The sequence below is a fragment of the Syngnathus floridae genome, chromosome 10 (assembly GCF_059516105.1).
Source record: "Syngnathus floridae isolate MCC-2025c chromosome 10, RoL_Sflo_1.0, whole genome shotgun sequence".
Lineage (NCBI taxonomy): Eukaryota > Metazoa > Chordata > Actinopteri > Syngnathiformes > Syngnathidae > Syngnathus > Syngnathus floridae.
Window position 1 is genome coordinate 2,919,659 of NC_142422.1, and position 12,880 is coordinate 2,932,538.

General features: G+C 43.3%; 1 protein-coding gene across 2 annotated transcripts in view; it reads right to left on the reverse strand.

Annotated features, from left to right (window-relative positions):
* The window catches only part of efna3b (ephrin-A3b), a 55,141-nt gene that overhangs the window by 41,833 nt on the left and 428 nt on the right, over positions 1–12,880 (reverse strand). Inside the window, exons 2-6 of one of the 2 annotated variants that reach the window (XM_088387285.1) lie at positions 12,784–12,852; positions 12,185–12,278; positions 10,628–10,757; positions 6,247–6,368; positions 4,997–5,130 (exon numbers count right to left, since the gene is read on the reverse strand). The gene's annotated coding sequence lies outside the window, so the exon portion shown is untranslated. The remainder of the gene's footprint in view (positions 1–4,996; positions 5,131–6,246; positions 6,369–10,627; positions 10,758–12,184; positions 12,279–12,783; positions 12,853–12,880) is intronic. The other variant, XM_088387286.1, reaches the window with a different exon arrangement.

Genomic DNA, 12,880 nt, shown 5'->3' on the forward strand with positions numbered 1-12,880 from the left:
TCTCGCAACTAAATACGAACTCTTACCAAAAAAACTAAATTGGCTACGTAAGCAAAAATTTGCTAGCAGCTTTAGCAGCATGCTAACGATAAAGCTGTTGGATGCCAGTCGAAGACATTAAGATGGCTTCCGTGCACGGAGAAGATGGAGGAGAATGCAATGGTGTTGAAAATATCACACTCGAGGATGTTTCATCACTACGAGCACAATCCCAACACACACACACACACAGACACACACTTGCTTTGATCTGCCTCCTCACTGATCTGGTCTTCTCCCACGTCAAATATTTAGGCAGCATTTGGCAGCTTTGACGAAAATTACCATGGAGAAATAATTTCTTTTTTTTTTAACTCGCACATCAGAAGCTAGTGGAGCAGGGAAACGCCTTCAACACTTGATGTGCTGACTTTCCCATTTTATCTTTAAGACCCCTCCGAGGAATATTTGTTAATGTAAAGCCCTTAACCCCCAACTGATGGGTGGACAGCGCCATAAGATTTTTAAAAAGCGTGATGTTACACGTCTCTCTACATTATTTCTTTAATCATTTCCTCCTTTTTTTGCAGCCCTGCAGGGAATGTTCATATCCAGCTCAGGCTAACAAGAAATCTTTTTAACAAGAGCATGGAGGGAAGTATCTGAATGACGCATACAGGAGGAAGGGGGGGAAAAAAAAAAAAAAAAAAAACTTGATTGCTCTTTCAGGTAATAAGAAGCTGCAGACAATGACTGTGCAATATTTTTCTCATGGATGATTCTGAATATGATCAATGGCAATGCAGTAAGCACAGAGGACTGTTCCTAATATTTTGACCCTCATGTATAGCAATACAAGCGACACCTCAGAACAATTTATCACCGCTCCGCCCGACTACGATCAATACGACGAATATTTTTGCGACGCGTGTCGGGAAGAAAAACGAAGTAGCGGTGGAATGAAATGTCGGTTATTAATAAATCACAGCAAACGATAGCGAATCCCCGAACACGATTTGAACGGGCGTAGGGAGAGTCGCATCCGAGCGATCCCATTGGATACGTGGAAAATGTGGTCACGTGACACCATGTCTGCGATCTGAGTAAAAAGATTAAACAGGGAAACAAGTCCAAATATTCTTAGTCTTAACAGGGACAACCTCCGCACCTTCAAGTACGCTCCATGGGGCGACAGATGATGACATCACGCCGGGGTTAGGAAAGTGCAGTTCCATTCCCGACGGAAGCCATTGTTTCTCTCGTTCCATTTTATCACCATTTGCACTCCAAGCGAGATGGATGGATTGACTGGTAATTGCCGAGTATAGATAGAAGGCGGTCTTGGGTGGTCTGGCGCTGACATCCATGAGTAAAGGCCCCAATGCATTCTGGGTAGTGATGGTGCATTACGACCGTGTGGGTTGCTCTTAGGGGGGCTCCCGGCAAGATGAGAGTGATGGAAGATGACAAACCATTTATGCCTCGCTCAGCAGCTAAAAGCACAAACTGCGTGCGCAAATATGTAAACACACACACACACACAGCATATTTCTTCTTGCGTTGAGTTTGAAGAGCACCTGTGTTATTTTCAACAATGGGATTTAATGGGTGCCCACGCGCATGGAATATTTATGACTGCATTTGTGCAAACGTGTACGATGGAGCACTGAGTGTAAAAAGGATGGAAAACCACGACGGACCGGTGAAGCTCTCCTCACAGCATCATCTTGTTTCTACGACAACCACGTGACAACGCAAAATGAGGGTAGGGGGGGGAAAAAAAAAATCCTGTAAAACAAAAATTGGGAAACAACCAAACGTCAATTATCTGGGCTGGCACCTGAGGGGGGGCAGGATTAAAACCGGGTGGGCAGAGCCCCCGTCTATATCCACCAGTGGATGGAAATGCAAAACAAAAGGAAAAATTGCCTGGCAAACGCCATCATTTTATTCTATTCAAATCAGGCGTGTTTTGGAACGTGCCAGAAAAGCCACACAGAAACATCTCAATGGAGATTTGAATCCAAATTTTTGGACCGTGCTGCCCACAGGTTGCTTATCCTTTTGAATTAACTGTTAATGCCATCCTACGACATCCATCTCGCGTGACTGCGGTCAAACTACGGAAACTCTGTGCAACTTTTGCTCCACGGCCTCCATTTTAGCCCCCTCGAAAATAGCCGTTCCCCAAACCACGCGAGCTGTCATATCACAGAGACGGCGAAACAGCTAAGGGAAGTTCTGCCCGTGTCTCGATTTCCCTTGTTTCCTTGTTTAGTTTGTCTCGTGTCGTCCTCAATTTCTTTCAGCAATACCTCTGATGGAGACGAGGTGGGAGGGGGAGGGGGGGACGTATGGGGGGGTCTGCTGACTTGAATACTTAGCAGGTGCGGCCCTGTATTGCTTGCTCATTCTTGAGCCTTCTGCTGAAATTAATGACGAGGATGACTAAATGGGTTGTCACAATACACCGCTCTGGAGACTCAGGCGGGCGGGTGGGCGGGCCGCCGGCACAACACTTCCACACTCGGCGACAAAACAAAGACGGACGAGGGGGGGGGGCCCATTTCTCAAGGTGAAGTGACCTAAGAAACGCTTTACAGTTCGAGCCAGCCCGGGCTGGCGAGAGAATGAGTAAGTAAAAGCAGGTCTGGTCCAGGTGGGCTTCGCGCGGTGTTATTTTAGGAGGGAGGGCGGGCGGTGGCGAGGGGGACGGATGGAGGGAGGCGAAGATGAATGTCGTTAATTAAGACGAGCAGGCGGAGGAGACAGTGCGGAATTACACAAACACTAATTAGAGGCTTCGTTAGGGTCACAAAATGAGAGCGGCACATTCATCATCGCCGGGCGCCATTCTTCTCCTTCTCCTTCCCTCATTGGCCAGTTTACCCCACCGGGTGTTCCCGCCGCCACTTGTCATTCCTCGCCGGCCCTTCATCGATCTGCCGCGCCGTTAACTAAAGAGGCGCCATTAAGCATCGGGAATCAAAGCAGGCACCTTACAATTTGATTCCCGATCTTCCTTTCCAACTTTTTGCTCGTTCATTTCAATTGCTGACACGCACACACACGCGTCGCCGGTGCCGCGTCAGCGCTTTTTTTTTTTTATTGTCTCGCAAAGCCAGTCAATCCCTCTTCTCCTTCTGCATCCAATACAACACAACACACACAGCCTGGCGCTGTTCTTTATTGTTTCTCTTGTTTCTCCTCCGCTGCTCCAACCAGAGAGCATATCAGCCGCGCGCTGTTGTTGTCTCAATCAATTTCCTCGCCACGCGCGCGTACACGCACTAGCGCGGCGGCTAACGGGAAATAATGAGGCGCTCGTTCGACAGTTGCCCATGTCACGACTCTATTTTTACACATTTGTCGATTGTTGTGTTCATCGTATAGCATAATGTGCTGATTAGATTATTAATTTAAAACTCTGCCTTTTTTTTTTTTTACTTCAAGCAAAGCTATCGCGGCTACGTCACGTAGCTTAATCTAATGAAGGAAATTTTAATTGTTTTAGTTTCTATACACGCCAGGCATATATGGATGAACAAATGTTGGCTGTTCTTTCTTACAATTCATCAATTTATCAGAAATAAAAAGAAAACTCAAACTACCCGCTGACAGCTGAGTTCAGGGGCGGAGCTAAGCCTCATTACCGGGGCAGTGAAATGACGAGTGACCCCGGCGGAAAAGTAATAGTTGGATAGCAAAAATCCGATTGGCTCACAGATAGAAATTGTATTCTAGGAATAAACGGAATGATTTAGGCCCGGGCCTCATTACTTTTTAGAAGGGCATACCTCTGCCAAGGCCAAAGTCATGAAATGACTTTTTCCTCTTTTTTTTTTGGGCTGTGAAACGCATCAGTACCAAAATGTAATGGATTCCTCGCCCTCGCTGCACCTAAGCAGATTTACTGTAGCCGTTTGACGCCGTTTTTACTCTGCATTAAATGTAATAACGAGGGGGAAAATGTTCTGTCACATGCGCACGAGGGGGGGGGGGGGGGGAGAAAAAAAAAGAATTGGCTCAATCTAGCAATGATAACTTGACAATGCTGATGTGTGTTCAACGTGAGCCAGCTGCACGACTCTAATATGCAACACATGTACGGGAGGGGAAGGGGGTGAATATTCCTCCGAGGTACAACGTGTTCAGATGCGAGAGAACTAGCGCCTTACATTTTAGACTCCAAAAAGGAAAAAAAAAAGTATGGCTTGGCGGGTGGTTGAGATGCTCCGTGTAAGACTGAAAAAAAATAATAACTGAGCATGGGCAGAGATGAAAAAGTCACTTTCACAAGATGTATACTTCAATGCTGACTGAAAGAATGACTTTGCTGCGGGGCTCCTCTCCCCCCCCCTGTTTTTTCTAGCGCTCTATGAAGAACCACCCAAACATTGTTTTCTTTCGCCCTTCACCGGAGCAAAAATACCACCTAAACTCCTTTTTCGAGCTAAAACGCAGATATCAATTACGAAAGGGGGAGCAAAAGCAACAGTGTGTAAAGTCGAAGACATCGAGCGTGCGCAAATCGAGATTTAAGTGAATGCATTATGCATCAAAACAGCAGCTAAACGCTGACGACCGAGAGTAATAGCAAAGTAATGGACTACTTGGATGAAAATGTATTGCGAGCAATAGAAAGGCTATTAGGGAGAAAATGAATAAATAATACAGTGGGAGGTAAGAAGATGAACGCAAGCCATTCGACGAGACAAAAGGATGAACAATGGACTGCGGTTTTAAGTTGTAATTTTACCATCCACCACCAGATGGCAGATTGCACTTTCTGATTTGAATTAAATTCAGAACAGTACTTCAATAATACAATATTGAGTTGATTTTTATGGGTGGAAAAAAATCCACAAAATGAATTGATTTGCTTTTTTGTGGCGTCCTTAAAAGGCAATTTACACTTTTTTTTTTTTGGGTTGCACACTTGTTGAGGAAGCGTGAGAGCCTTCACGTTTAGCTTGTTATAAATACCACAGCAAGTTTGTCGTACAACTCATCCTACCATGTGGAAGCAGGACGGGAGCGCCGCCCTGTTGCTCTCTTGATCCCGATGAAGAATTCCCGCTCGGCGCCGTGACGGCCGCATGCTGATGTGCGGGCGCAACCGACGAGGTGGCTCCCATCGTTCTGTAATCCCTGCAGGTGAGAGAAGGGGAGGATTGCTTGAGATGGATTCCGAAGTATCTGATTGAGTCGCGCACGGGATGAATAATTGATAGTCGGGTTCGCACGCAGAATGCAGACACGCAACACACACAACACGTGCAAGTCGCTCAGGCTCAACTAATCCTCCAGGAAATGTAGTACGTGATGCAATTAGCGGCAGAATGGCTAATGTCACTTGTGTCATTCCATTGTGTATCTTGTGTGTGTGTGTGTGTAGTGTGGATATGAATTAAGTTCATTCATAAATGTAAGACTATTGATTAATGTTCAGGGAGTTCCCACCTTTCACCGAGCTCAACTGAGAGATTTCCATCAAGAGATGTAACACTGTGCAAAAGTATTGGGTCATGCTAACTCCTTTCTTATTCAGTTATTGACTAAAAACAAAATATATAAATATATATACAGGCAAATAGTGTGATCAAATTGTATTTCATGGCCTTTCTAGGTCTCTCGGGATTTTGTCTTTTACACCAACACACATTTTAAAAATAAATAAAATAAAATGAAACAAATAAAATTAAAATATGAAAAAATAAAAAACAAAAAAGAACTAAGGTCACAAAAATATGGGATTTACCATGAAGTGACTTGATGCAGAGCCGCGCCTTCAAAAGATCCCACAATCTATGAAAAGTACTACTTTCAAAATGATTCATAGCACACCACATGGCGCACGACATCATTTTTCCACGACAAGATAGTGGAGGCGGTGAACTTTGCACCCTGGGCTCTTCACAAAATGTCCGCAATCGGCTTCGACCACATTTTTATGAATGCTCAACCTGCTTGTGGATTGAATTGACAAGTCACGCAGAGGCCAAAACAACAACTATCAACACAAAACACTTTTTGTTTTACGGCATGATTATCAAACGTTGCCAATTTTTGTTCCTACTTGCGGAAAAATCTTTTTTTTCTCCGGTTGTGTATTGATCCGCCCTCTACGCAGTAACGTCTCATCGACCGGCTCATCATCTGTCAGCCGCTGATGTTTCTCGTTTAGTTTCGGAGATTAAAAATCGGCGGGGCCGAAGACGATTTTGCAACAGAATGTTAGGATTGCGTGGAGCGACGACTACGCACATTTGCCGCTTGCTCCCGTCGTCCCAGCTCGAACTGCTGCTCGGCTTCAATCTTCGTGTCATGTGGTCGACGGATGAGGGCCGGGCCCGGGTTTCTTTACATCTCTGCCAGCTGAACGGGCTCTACATAAAAGCATCCGATGATATTTAAATGGGCAACTATAAATACATCAGATCTCATCAATCATCTTTTATAGTAAACTTAGTAACTGTCAAAATGTGCATCCAAATTCTTTGGCTTTTTTTTTTTTTTTAACCCTGAGGACGAACCAACCATTGGTCCAAATGTTCATGCGCTGCTCATCACTCATGTCGTCATTCCAATCAAATGACTCCATTACTAATCGCATACGTGTTAACCTTAATTGTCTTCCTGTCCGTCTGTCAGTCAGTCAGCAGAGAAGCTCGATGTGCCTTTCATTAGTTCTCCTATCTGAGAAACGGATCTCATTGCCGGATCCGGTCCGCTTTCATTTCCACGAGCCGTGCTCTCTTTAAATACCAGTCCTGGAATTTCTCATTCCCTGTTTGTCATTTATTTTATTCCCCACCGCTTCCACTGGAAACTTAGTTTGATTTATTGCCTCATTTTGGAAAGCTTGATGTTTTAATAATTGAAAATGGAAGGAATGTGCAGGAAGGTGAAAAGGCCGCTAAGGAAAAACAAATAAATAGATAAAATAAAGATTCTCTGGTGCCTTTTTCTTTTATCGTGGTGGAACTCCACAGCTCTTTCATCTGGCTAAACGTTGGATCCCAAATGTCACTCTGTCTGATCTGCGGTGAGGGAAAAAAAAAACATGTACGCATCCAACAGAAGAAATGGATGTCAACAACATAACAAAAAAGGAAAGTCTGCTGCCAAAAAAAAAAAAAAAAAACGATGACAGAGGCCAATCTTTCCTCAAGAGAACTTCCAAACAAGCAAGATGATAGCATCTGTTGTTCATGTAGGTTACATTATATTATCGAGGTCAGCGATATAAAACTGGACGACAGTCACATCGCCGCAAAATGGTGCGGCATGGCTAACGAGCTGGCCTGAATTGTAGCTTGGATTTATTCACGCCATAAAATGTTCCGACACATATTAGCGATCAGTAGAGCTCGGATACCTAACAAGGTTGTTTCTAAAAAATCTTCTACTACTTGATAAATGAGTTTAATGTGCTTAAAAAAATCATTTAAAATAATTAAAAAATAAAAATGTACCCTACTTAATTTTACAAAGTTTTCTAAAATCATTTGAATTAATAAAAAAAATACTTTTCAAATGTATAATGAAAAGCAAATGCTTAAAACAAAGCAGACACAGCAGATTTTTTTTTTCCTTTTTCTTTCCCAAACACCAAACGGAGCCTTTATTTAGATGGCAATTATTCACGCTGGTCATTAGAGAGCCGGATCACTTTCGCTCATTTACTGAAAGACGGCGAGGGCGATCATTAGCAGATATCGCTTTCAACCCGGCCCCTGATGAGGGGGAAGGCGATCGAGGCTGTCCGATAACAGTCTGAAAGTCCGCATCCTCCTCCAGCCATGAGAACACAACTGGCAATTAATAATTCAAATCACAAAACCAGAAAGCGGCGTGTCAACATGAGGGAATTTATATTGTTGCCGTTTCAATGGAAGGAAGAAAAGACGACGCTAATTATTTCCCAGCATCGTGTCTTTGACCGCTTCATCGAGTGAAAGTCTGTGAAGTTAATTGGAGGGAATGCGCTCGGATTATTGTTTGAAAGCGGCGCCTTTTCGTAATTGAATGTTTGTGCGGTACATTTGCGAGTCTGTCAAAGGTTGTGATGAGAAAACAAAAGTGAGACAGCGTTTTAATCACACACACACAAACTCTTGCGCAGTCTCCTCTTGCTAGGCTACCATTTCAAAGATGCCATTTATGACAAAAGTTCCTCCGAAAAAAGCAAATTTCCATCTCATGTGTGACCTTGACCTCAGCCGTGACAGAATATCTGCGGATGACTGTGCATCATTGGCTCGCCTCCATCCATCGGCAGCATCTTGTCCGCATCACTCTGTGTTCTCCATGCGCTTTGGCGCCCTCCCCTCTGTGCAAAGTCATTCTAAACACCCCACCCTGAACACCTCAACAATTTATCCTCTCTCCCTCCCCGCGCCGTCCCAGATGGACACCGAGATGAACGAGGCTCCGGCTGTGGAATCCTGCCAGCGTTGAGTCATTGAAGGTTGTGCCTTGATCTCTATTTACCACAACAAGCCACCTCGCTCTCTCTTCATGCTCTGCTCTCTTCGAAAAAAAAAAAAAAAAACAAGCTAACTTTGTGACTAAATGCTTTTAGAAGCGGCCAAGGAGACATGAGAACGGTCAAAGCGGCAAATAAAGCGTGCCAGGTTGGAAGTCGTCATTTGAGGTGGCTGCCAAGCGGCTTGCCTGGAATAAAGAGAACGCCTTACAAATAAATCTTTTATGCTCTTTAAGGAGTTGAGATTTTTTTTTTCTTTCCTCTAACACGACCTTGTCCATTCATGTCAACACAACAAAACATCTGAGGTCCCAAAAAATATATATTGTGTTCATCATAAAAATAAAAAGTTGTATTTTTCATATTGCTTCACCTCCACTTTGACATATGCTGCCGTCAAAGAGAGGTGACACTAAATAAAAAGAATGGCCGCTCGTCACGATGCATTGCTTACTTGTACTCGTCTGGGGCTGCTTACACAGTCAACGGTGATGGATAGCACACGCTATCGATAAGACGGCTTATTTGCTTTGGCGTGCAACAAAATGGCAGGCCATTAACACGCTCCATTGTCTTTTTTAAACCATTACAAAAAAAAAATTGACTACAATACAATTAAAAAAAGTAAAAGAGAAATGGAGGTGGCAGACATCCATGGGGGGATGGAACTGTGTGTGTCAAAAAAGCATTCAATAAACACATCGCCATGGCAACCCAGATGTAATTTGCCTGGCGAGGAAGAAGAGGAGCGATGGAAATTGAGGGAGAGTGATGGAGAGAAGGGAATAGAAAAGCATTTACCGTCGCTGCTTGAGTCGAGAAGTGTAATTACGGCTGAGGGAGACAGCGAGAGAGAACACACAATGCAATTTTTTTTTCCCCCCCCATCCAAAAAGGAGTAATTGTGATGACCGCCTCATCAAAGTACCACAATGGTAAATGAGAGGCAAGAATAAAAAGGCAGACGGAGAAAGAAACAAAAAGCAAAAAAAGGTAGGCCACCCAGGACACAAAATGGACTATCAAGAGAAATTTTGCGAGTAAAATAAAATGAAGGGATGAAGCCATTTATTGGACTTCGGCGGAGGAGTGATTGTGTCATTTAAACATGCATGCGTGAGGCCCATCAGGAATGGAAGGGACCAAAAATAGCGGGATTATTGGAGAAAATGGAGTGTGTGTGTGTGTGTTTGATTAGTGCCCCTTGCAATTGGCTTGGTGTCAGCCTGTATAAGTGGCGATAAGAGCATGAAGAGGCGGCTGACACGGCTGGACGAGAGCAACGGGGTGGAGGAGATGGAGGGAAGAAGGATCATAAAGATGAGAAGGAGGGGGGGGCTATGAAAGAAGAAAAATAGTCCACTTCATCTTGTGAACATTCCTCTAAGTGCAAGCAGAGGACAGGAAGTCCAAGTGCGTCCACACATGGACGGCAATGTTGGCAGATGAGAGAAAGGCAATCAAGCTGAGGGAAAAAAATTAATCAGGGAAATATTATGTCCCAAAAAGTTTTGATGCAATCAAAGCCGGGAGTTTTTTGTTGAGTTGTATGAAAGAAAAAAAAAAGCACAGCGCAGAGTTGAACACAATGAACGCATTCACAAGAATGAAAACGTGGCGTAGCGGCAAACAAAAGTTTCCAGCCTAATGAGTCAGTCAGACAGAACATGCATGCTGAACGATCCCTCGCCAGGAAGTGATGGAAAACATCTTGCACCATTGAGAAGATCAATGGAGTCAGGAAACATGACGGATGGACGGGATGGAGGATGAAAAGAATTATTTTGGAAGCAGTACTGAGAGAAAGCAAATGTTAAGAAAAGAGAAGTCGATGTTGCGCATTTGGAGTTGAGCTGTGACCAGAAAATCAGCACGAAACAAAAAAAAACAAAAAAACACCTCAGCTTTGCAATCAAGTCGCTCTTAATTTAGATCATCATAACTGCACACTTCAATCAATGCTCCCATGAGGTAAATGACACCACTCAAAATCAAACCAACATTATCATCGATAGCAGGAAACAATGACGATTGCCATGACTCCAAGTCTCGGCCAACAAACAAGTATATAAATAAAAATAATCTGATCTAAATAAACATATGACAATATTTTTACAATATTCCATTTTATGCTAGGATCTGTTTTATTTTACTTACCATTTTACTTCTTTTCTACATGCATCTCAAGTGTGTGGGGGGGTGGCTCTGCCCTATTAGCCCCCCCTCTGCACGCCCCTGGATGGTTCACCAGTCTCGTCCAGCCGCGTCACTCAGGTGTGCTGCGGGCCTGAAATTTAAAAACCTCTTCGTAAATCTGCTGGGATTGGCTCCAATCACCCGTAACCTTGGACAGCGCTAGAAAATGAATAAGATGGAAGCTTTTCAATTCCCACCTCACTTTTACTTCCAAGCCGGACTATGCATATTTAAATATCAACTTTCCCAAATTAGTAAAGGGCACTGGAACACAACATTAAAAACAAGCCTTTAATATTTAATCCTTTTTTTTTTTGACAGATAATAATAATGTTGACGAACGAGCCGACAAGCATTAACCTGTGTGTACGAGCGCAATTAAAAATAACACACTGCAGTGCATGCAAATATCCTCCCAGGATCCAGCACAACCACCCAACAGATCAGTCACAGTGGAAAAAGACCCCCTGCGGAGCCTTTTCCCCCTCCACTGTGGTCCTCACTCGATTTAGGTTGCTCACCAGCGGGGACAAGTTAGCCGTATCGGAGCGCTGAGGCATCATGGGAAATTAATGATTTCCGGGAAGTGAGCTAATGAGTCCACAAGCGTGATGGAATATAGATAAAGCAACAGGAGGAGGAGGAGAAGGAGCGGGTGGCTAATAAAATGCTATCAATCGATGAGGGATAGAGGTGCCATAACACACACACACACACACACACACACACAGTGGGAGAATCCAATAATTAGAGAGGACCACGAGCAGCGCAGTGATTACTGTCCCTACACCCTCCCCTGGGGTGTGTGACAAGCAAGGAATTAACACTTATCTCACATAAACACACATGACAAATAAGGCGAGTGCAGATAACAAACCCCCAAAAAAAAGATTTGTGCAGCTCAATTGTGTTTGAGCAGCTTGTGCGGTGGGTACCTGAACGCATCATTTGCTTATCGAGGTGTATTTAGTTAGCGAGAGCAAAGGTGGGGGGGATTTTCCTATCAATGGCCACTTCACTTTTTATGAAGTCCTCAAGAGAGCCGCACTAAATTTATTTATTTGATTTTTTTTATAGCGGTTCCTCTGAGGTTGGATTTGTTTTTAGAATTGCATATTGAGGGCCGACTCAATCGCTTGAGTGGGCTGTAAATGGCCCTTGGGCAGCAGGTTCCCCGCCCCTGAGTTATAGAGCAGCTGTTTTTTTTTTTTTACGGAGGTGTTTTGGTTTTAAAATGTGTTTTTTTACGACTAACTCGCCCAAAACTGCAAAAGAAAAAAAAAAACAGGTGCTGCCAGTAAATAGGGCAAACAAGGACATCAAATTTAAGACACTGAGGTGTGTGATTGTGCAAGATTTGGAGCAAAATATTTTGGTGGTGCTGTCTACAGTTATAGTGTTATTCAATTACTCATTTATACTTTTGTTGAGAGCAGCAATTGGCAAGAGGGACTTTAAAAAATGATATTATTTAGTGATAAGAATGACGAAAATGTTGTTTTGACAGCTATTATTTACCTGAATGTTGTGTTCCAAACTCCAGCAGTAAACTTCGCCTCCAGCTAGGATGTCTGTGATTTCTCTCTTCCGTTCTTTTCTGACAGGTCATTTCCTGTATGATGGAATAAATGTGTGCTTAGTAAAACCGTATCAGTGCATACAGCAGTGAAACAGAACTCGAATATCGATCAATAGCAATAAATATCATTTGAAGTATTGGTTTTATTGATTTTTGGATTCGGCTAACGTAGCAACATTTAGCAAGTGAATAAAACGTCAGCGGCCTTAAACAGGTGACGATATTACAATGATAAAACAATTGTTGACCTTAATTTAAATCATTTGGGTATCAATATTTTACTTGGATTACTTACAATTAAAATTAATGAACAATAAATGACTACAAATATATATTTTTTTTAATAAACCACCAACGGAAAAGAAGAGCTATTATCCCCCCCCCCCCCTTGAAGCCATCTCCCCCATACAAGTTGATGAAAGAAAATGTTTTATAATTACTTCTGCGGCATTTAAATACGTATTTAAGTGATAAGCGTTATTTGGAGGTGTTGGACACACCCTGAATGAGAAGTTAAACACTTTAAATCATAAATTACCTTGTTGTAGTCTTCGCCATAGGCTTTGCTTTGACGTCAGAATGGCGCCAACTTCTGCTGTCTGTCCGTCTACACCAGTCGGCGCACGTCACTAGCA